The 7,430-nt window shown below is 43.6% G+C and overlaps 1 pseudogene; it reads right to left on the bottom strand.

The window, feature by feature from the left end:
- Positions 1-3,799: 3,799 nt before the first annotated feature.
- On the bottom strand, positions 3,800-5,345 carry LOC146808973 (putative G protein-coupled receptor 33; annotated as a pseudogene).
- Positions 5,346-7,430: the final 2,085 nt, after the last annotated feature.

The following is a 7,430-nucleotide window of genomic DNA, read 5'->3' as shown; positions in this document are numbered from 1 at the left end:
AACAGTTGATTACACAATAAATTGTTATTTAAAATGCATAAGAGCAACCCTGCACATGGGTGCTACACAAACTCCCCATGCTATTGACACGCATAAATGCCAACATTTCAGAATAGCAAAGTGGGAGATTTAAAAAAAAAAAAAAATCGGGAGAATGGGGCCTTGAATCGGGTTACTGTCATGTATGGGCTTTAGAACTGTGCTGCTGCTGGACTGGACATTTGAAACGCAAATGCACGTTTTTTTCTTGCATTTCAGAAGCATGGAGCGCAATGGCAGGAAAAGAGAGGGTGATGAAAGTGTTGTGCACTGGCCTGGCAGGTTGTTGGCAGGGCATACACCCCCCTCCCCCCCGTGTGTGGCAACCCGGGGTGAAACAGCTTCCCGGGCACACACTCAGCCGCCCCAGTACTTCACAGGTCTTTAAAAGACCATTAGCTTGTTAATGGGGCTGTGTTGGTTTTTCACTCCTTCTAGAACCCCTGCATCCTCACTCAGACTATTCCTGGAATCATAGAATGACTGAATAGAAAGGAGTGGCAGGGCAGAACTTTGGAGAAGAGAATTATGGCCTTGCTTAGACTTGAAAATCATCTGATTTCTGGAAGAAACTCTAAAAACGTGCTGCCGTTTATCAGCTGAATTGTATCCTCCATCTGGACAGGAATGTGGGGAAGAGTCTGCCACAGGATTCAAGTTTGCATTTAGTCTATCCTCCTCAAATTGGAGGATTGTCGGTTCCTTGCACCCTCTAAATGAGGCCATTAATGATTTCAGGATCCTTGGTGTGGATGCGAAAAAGGGCAGCAGTGTCAACAGAAGTAAGGGTATGCACTCCAAAGGGTTGGTGAGGAAAAGGCAAGGTGAAATGTGGACAAAGAGGTAAGGCAATATGTAAATAAAGGAGGGAAAAAGAAGGCATCTGATAGTGGTCTTTTTTGAGGGGGAATGGAATCAATATCTGAGGCAGGGCTAGGTTGCAAAGCTTGGGGAGGAGGACACTGTTGGAAAGTCATCCTGGGCCCTGGGCACCCCATTGTTTGCTGACTGGTACTGGTGGTAACGGACTCCGACTGATCCTGGGCTCTGTCTAACCAGGCCCAGGGTCAATGCCATGATGAAAAACACTTAGAATACAGTGAAAAAGCCTGCATACACTAGGGTACACTATGGGTTAGGGTGCCCCTATGATTGGCTTGACCTCCCCTATATGTCCCTAGTACATAATAGGGCAGGGGGATTAAAGCTACCTTTACGTCCCTAGTATATAATATGACATGGCAGTTTAGAGGCCCAGCAGTCCTTTCTGCGCTTGCATGTATGCACTGCTGAGTGCCTGAGGTCATTTTAAAAGCAGCCCTGTGTTGCAGAACTGCTTTTAAATGTAAATTGTGCCCAAACTTGAATGTTGTGGTAAGTTTACTTATAAATTAATAATCTGCAATAAGATGACATATTAGGTACCCCCAGGGTCTCCCCTAGGTGCTCCAGGGATGAGGGGCCAGATACTTAGAAGGACGACCCTTATAAAAGGAGTTTAAATGCCCTGGGGATTGAGAAATTATACATTTCACTTCCCTCATTACATAAAGTGCCTTTAAAAATCACTGTGGAGTGAGGATTTACATTATTTTGGTATCTTCAGGACCCCTAAAGGCTCCCTTAGGTTTTCAAGGGGTGGGGGCTTGTAGCTATTAGGAGGGTCCTTGTAAGAGAAGTTTTATAGGCCCTGGTGTGGGATTTGGTTCTTCATTTTCCCCATTGTAGAGCCCGAGCCACGTAGGTTAACGTTGCAATAGTTCGTGAATTCAAAACGGCCGCAAGGAACAATTGAAAAATATATTTCAAGGACTCAGGAGAAAGGTGTTGATAAATTCAACAATATGCTGTTGTTGATTGTATCAAAAAATATACAGAAAAGAAGTTATAAGACTTTCCTGTCTGTGAGCCAAAATTTAACCTTCCAGTGGTCTGCCCTAATTGTTCAGAGTTAAGTGGTTTAGCCAGGCTGTTTTGATTTAGCGATAAGTGGCACCCAGGGAGAAAAGGCTTTCTCTTGGGAGAGGACCGTGCTCCACCGGAAGAATGCCAGAGCGGGGTAGGGGTTTGCAAAGCACCAGCTTCAAAGGTAGAAAGAGACAGCTAGGCCCATTTTCCCCTTCCACTCTGAAACCAGCCAGATGGCAAGCATAAGGATGGAATTTGCAGCTGCAGGAGGTAGAGGAGCTATGGAAATGAGCCATTCTGGAGGATGGTTCAGCTAATCTTGCCTCTGTGCTGAGACTTCAGCCATATTGAATTTTGGAAGAATAGTGCTTTCTGGGAGACCAGTGTGACACACTTCGGAGATAAAGGTCATGCTCTGGGGTGTTGCCCTGCACCTCATTGGACAGGTGTGTCCTCCTGCTTGACCTCAGAGAACACTGAAGAAGTATCTTAGCGGGGCAGAGACTCTCAGATCTTCAGCTTGAAACCACAGAAGTAGAATGGTCAATGCCTGAAGTTTGATTTGTACCAACTAGGCCCTGCACTCTGACTGACTGCGCCTGCTGCACAATCTGTTACTACAGGCCTGTTGAACTAACTTGCCTCAAGAGGAATGAAGAGTGGACTCCCTGCAAGCTACAGATTAACAAAACTCACCTGGACCATCACAACCAAGAATCCCAAGCCTGAAAGGACCATCTTTGAGAATCCAGTCCCTTGGATTGTGTTTTGGACACTTTGGAGCCCCAAAACAAACTTCAGGAAGAAATTCCAGAAGTTTGTAGAAGGTTGGACAATTATGGAAAAAGCTCTATAAGTGGACCGACTCGACCTTGCCAGCCAAGCCGGCGCCCCTCAACCGCGAGCTGGCCTGCCCTCCAGGTTCATCCCACTGAAAAGCTGAGGTGAACCCTCACCGAACTCAGCCTGGTGAAAAGCATCTAGGGACCCTGGGACAAAAAGCTGTGTAAAAGTTTCCAAGTCTGAATGTAAAAGACTTGACCAGTTCCAAATGTGATAGTCAAGCCACCCACCTTCAACTGCAAGCCGGCCTGGAAACCTTGTTCATCCTGCTGGAAATCTCTAGAGGTCTGACATCCATAGTTTGACGGTGAGCTCGTCGAAAGGCAATCCGGCGAACCCTCACCGAACCAGACTGGTGGAGAGCATCAAGGGAACCCAGCAGAAAAAGCTTCAGGAAATGTTCTAAGTCAGAACGTAAAAACAATGACTGAGCCCTGCTGTGAGGGGTTTCCATGCAGGGCTCCATCGCGGTCGGCCAGAATCTTTGACTTTATCCCGGTCTAGCTCAACCAGATGTCCCAATAGCTGCTATAGGTTTCTATGTCCTATATAGTGCTAACTATTTGAACCTTCATATCTCGAGTTCCCTACATTGGAATTTGTTCACCTTAGTGTCATTATAAAGATACACATATTTCCAATTTTTTTATAAATTGGTGTTGCATTTGTATTGTGTGTTGTTTCTTAATTATTTATTGAATTGGTGTTTTTAAATACTTTACATACCTGTCTCTGAAGTTAAGCTCACCTGCTCGCAGCCAAGCCACCAAGGGTTGAGCATAGCAATCATTTTCTGAGACCTATTCTGAGCCTTAGACAGTGTTAGTGCCCTTATTGCCAGTGGAAGATGTATATTTACCACTACTAATAATCCACTTTCCAACAGACACACATACCAGTTACCAGTATTTCCAGCAGGGCATGCTGTTGCAGGTTTTCTCTGATACTCTTGTGTACAATTACACTTTCATGATTTGGCACTCATCTGGTCTGCTTTGAGAAGCACTGTTCAGTCGACTTCTGCATGGAAAGCAGACTCAATCAGGTACAGAAGAGACTTTCTAAAAACTGCTTTAAAGTTTTCTCCGATGAAAATAAAACAGATGGGAGTGAAGCAGACATTCACAAAAGATGCATTGATTGCCACCAACATACTTGCTTGTATCAGTAACTGTGGGACAGATCCTCTGAAGAGAACTAAACAATGGAACTGGTTGGTATGGTGTCCAACACACGAAGAATGACACAACGGAGACCATTATGACTCTAATGAATTTGCTTGACCTTGAAAGGCTCCTCACATTCACCTTGAAGCAATTCTGACATAACAGGAAGCGATGACCATGAATGGCAAAAGAAATTCAACTACAAACCTGATTAGGAACAGGCACCGTTAGATTTTCTCCCTTCTGGTTTGTACTTCTGGAGTTTTCCAGTCATCAGAAAATAAGTTATTGTTGGTACAGATGGTTTTATTCTTTCATCATGCCTGAATTCTGGAAAAGCCAGGTATGGTAGGCTAAACATAAAAGCTGCACTCCAGGTGGAATAGCTGATGATTGTAGCCTATCGGGGGGTTCTGTAATGCCAGGCCCAGATTGGGTGGAAAACAAGTATGTACCGGTCCAGGCTAATGATAGTCAAGATGAACAATGAAGCGTACATACAGAGAGACATAAGTGTGTTCACAACTTTGCACATTGCTATGCGAAATGGCCAGTGGAAATGAAGCAAGGAAACCCTCCAAGGATAGGCAAGATCAGCGAGAAAGTCCAACTGAACAAAACCAATCCGATGAACCATACAGTGGTGACTGTCTTCTTTATCATGAAACCCGATGTCCAGAGGAAGTGAATTTCCAGATACCAATGAAAGCAGTGAAGATCAAAAACACAGATGAGGCATATTTACAAGGGCTTTATCTCCAAAAAAGCGATGATAAAACTATTGCCCTATTTACAAGAGGGTGCAAACATGCATAATCGCATGTTAGCACCCTGTTTCCCAGCGCCTCCCTTTGCATCTCTAATGAGATGCAAAGTGGGCGTCACTGGGCGTACCTTGCAAATATTGCTGATGTTCACATCGCGATATTTACAAGGCAGCCCACAGGATTTTAGCAGATGTTAGATTTTGGTGAAAACTGCAGTTTTCGCCAAAATCTTACATCTGCTAAAATCCTGACTTACCTATGTTTGGCCTATTGGGTGGATTATGCTGATACGACCACAGGGTCGTATCAGCAAGGTTATCGCCGTTTTACAGGGAACATCGCTGGAAAACTAGCGATGTTCCCTGCAAAACGGCGATAACCTCTCTATCTCTGGAATTTTTATCGCCCTGGAGAAACGCGTTGTTAATAACGCACTACCAGGGCGATAAATTCCAGATATAGTCTGCGATAAGAAATTTATCGCTAAGCACGACCAGAGATAATTATCGCTGGCCGTTGATAATATGCCCCAGATCCCAGATGATACTAAGTTCAACGTATTCTTGTCTTTCTCCTCAAAAGTCAAATTAATCGAATAGTAGGTCCTATTATGAAGAGCCATAATACCCTGGGAGAGAAGAGACAAATCAGAAGAATTAGACAGAAGGGAAGATGTTAAGGGAAGGCAAAAGAAAATTTCTTCTCAATACTTAAATTGATTCTTTTCTTCCTGAAAATATGTTTACCTCAGCCTCAACAAAGAGATGATTCCTATGGTGAGCTAGATGTAGTCCCAAGTGAAACCTTTAGGCAAATTCCACATCTCTAGAATTGTTCTCACTAACTATAATTGAAAACAATATTTCAATTTCTAGTTACTACCCTCTAAGAATAGAAAACAATCACTAATGCAAATTTACAAGAAGGAATCACTTGAAAATAATATAGGTGGGTTATAGCATATTTTACTGAAGGAAACTTGTTGGAAATGCATAGGGTGTGATCTAAACCCTGCAATGGGCCTATTTTTCAAAATGTAACTGAAATGACTCCAGTTTCCATAGAAAAATCTAACACGGGCATATAATCCACCAGCAGGATTTCACCCTTCATAGAGAAAATATTGTGAAGGAGATTTAGCAGCTGCATTCTACTCTGTGTTTACAGTTTTCTACAGAAATTGTAGGTTATTAGTTAATCATCAAACTCTAAACTCTGTTATATCTATTTGCTCCTTTGATGTTTCACGTACAGTTCAAAGCAAAAGGAATTATAAATTCAAAGCAAAACGAATAATACAAATAATACTTACTGTATAATACCTGGGGGCCTGCAATCCCCGAAAAAAGTAAGACATTAAGAAATCAATGCTGGGTCTGTTAGGATTAGGTAGGGGGTCATAGGTCAGAACTACTATGTATCTATATCAAAGTAAGACACCAAGGAGGCCTATTTATAAGGAGTTAACGCCACCACAGTGTCACTTTTGTGAGGGATTTCTTTTTAGCGTCATATTTATAAAGTGAGTCTAGAGCCCCTAAGCGTCACTTTTCCACTGCTAGGGCCTATTTTTTTCAACCCCGGTTCTGCTAGCATCATTTCCCAAAAATTATATGCAAGGTAGTCCTTCCATTGGAAAAACTCTTAACTGATGTCGCCATATGTACACGGATTTTCTGAAACGCTGCTACTTTTAAAAAACTGCTGCTAAGTCCCATTGGTGGCAGTATTTTTACCGCTCAGGAATGACGCTAGCAGAAAAGCAGAATAGGCCTAAAGCAATATGGCAAGCTCAGCTACGCCATGGATCTACTGCTATTGCAGCTAGGAGCACCAAGGAAACCACCACAGAGGTAGTGCAGGTGAAGAGAGCGGACATATCGCCAGAGGATAGCCCTCATTGACCTCAGGGAGAAGGAGGTCATTTCCCATTGCAGTCTCAGGAGGGAGACAATTGTCCGCCTACTGCACCAGATTGCACCAATGCTGCAGCCAACATCGCAATGCTGCACTAACATCCCTCAGCAGGCTAAGCTACTGGCTGTACTCCACATGCTGCGTTTGGACCTTTTCAATCCACCATAATCTAAGTGGCAGTAGAATCCCAGACATCCTTCTCCAGGTTCCTCCCCTCTAGATTACATCATAAGCCTCATGCCCCAGTAGCTCTACTATTCCCACACAGTGTTGCAATACCAGGACAACAAGCAAGAATTTTATGCTATTGCAGGATTCCTACAGGTGTTAGGGCCAATTTACTGCACACATGTGCAACTTGTGCCTCCTGCAGCTACATCCCATATATACAGCAACAGGTAGCACACCTATTCCAAGAACGTGCAGGCAATTGTGGACAATCTGGCCCTTTTTATCAACGTCTTTGTGAAGTACCCAGGCAGTGCACATGACTCGTTCATTTTCCGACATTCTACCATCAATGAGCGTATTCAGAATAGGACCTATGGGAATGGCGTACTGATTGGTAAGTACATCTCAGCAGATGACCGACCACAAGGCAGTAAATCATGTATGAATACGTTGACATATCAGTCTTGGGTCAAATGAGACAGTGCATACATAGTTGGTGTGGGCCTACATACTTGTGCATATGCACAACACAACCCTACAAGTTACACATGTCAACACCGCCTACACCACTGTGGGCCACAAATATAAAAGATCTGTGCTGAAGGACTATCACTATTCA

The sequence above is a fragment of the Triturus cristatus genome, chromosome 7, assembly GCF_964204655.1.
Source record: "Triturus cristatus chromosome 7, aTriCri1.1, whole genome shotgun sequence".
Classification (NCBI taxonomy): Eukaryota; Metazoa; Chordata; class Amphibia; order Caudata; family Salamandridae; genus Triturus; species Triturus cristatus.
Note: the sequence above shows the minus strand (reverse complement) of the source record. Positions and strands in the feature narration are given on the sequence as shown.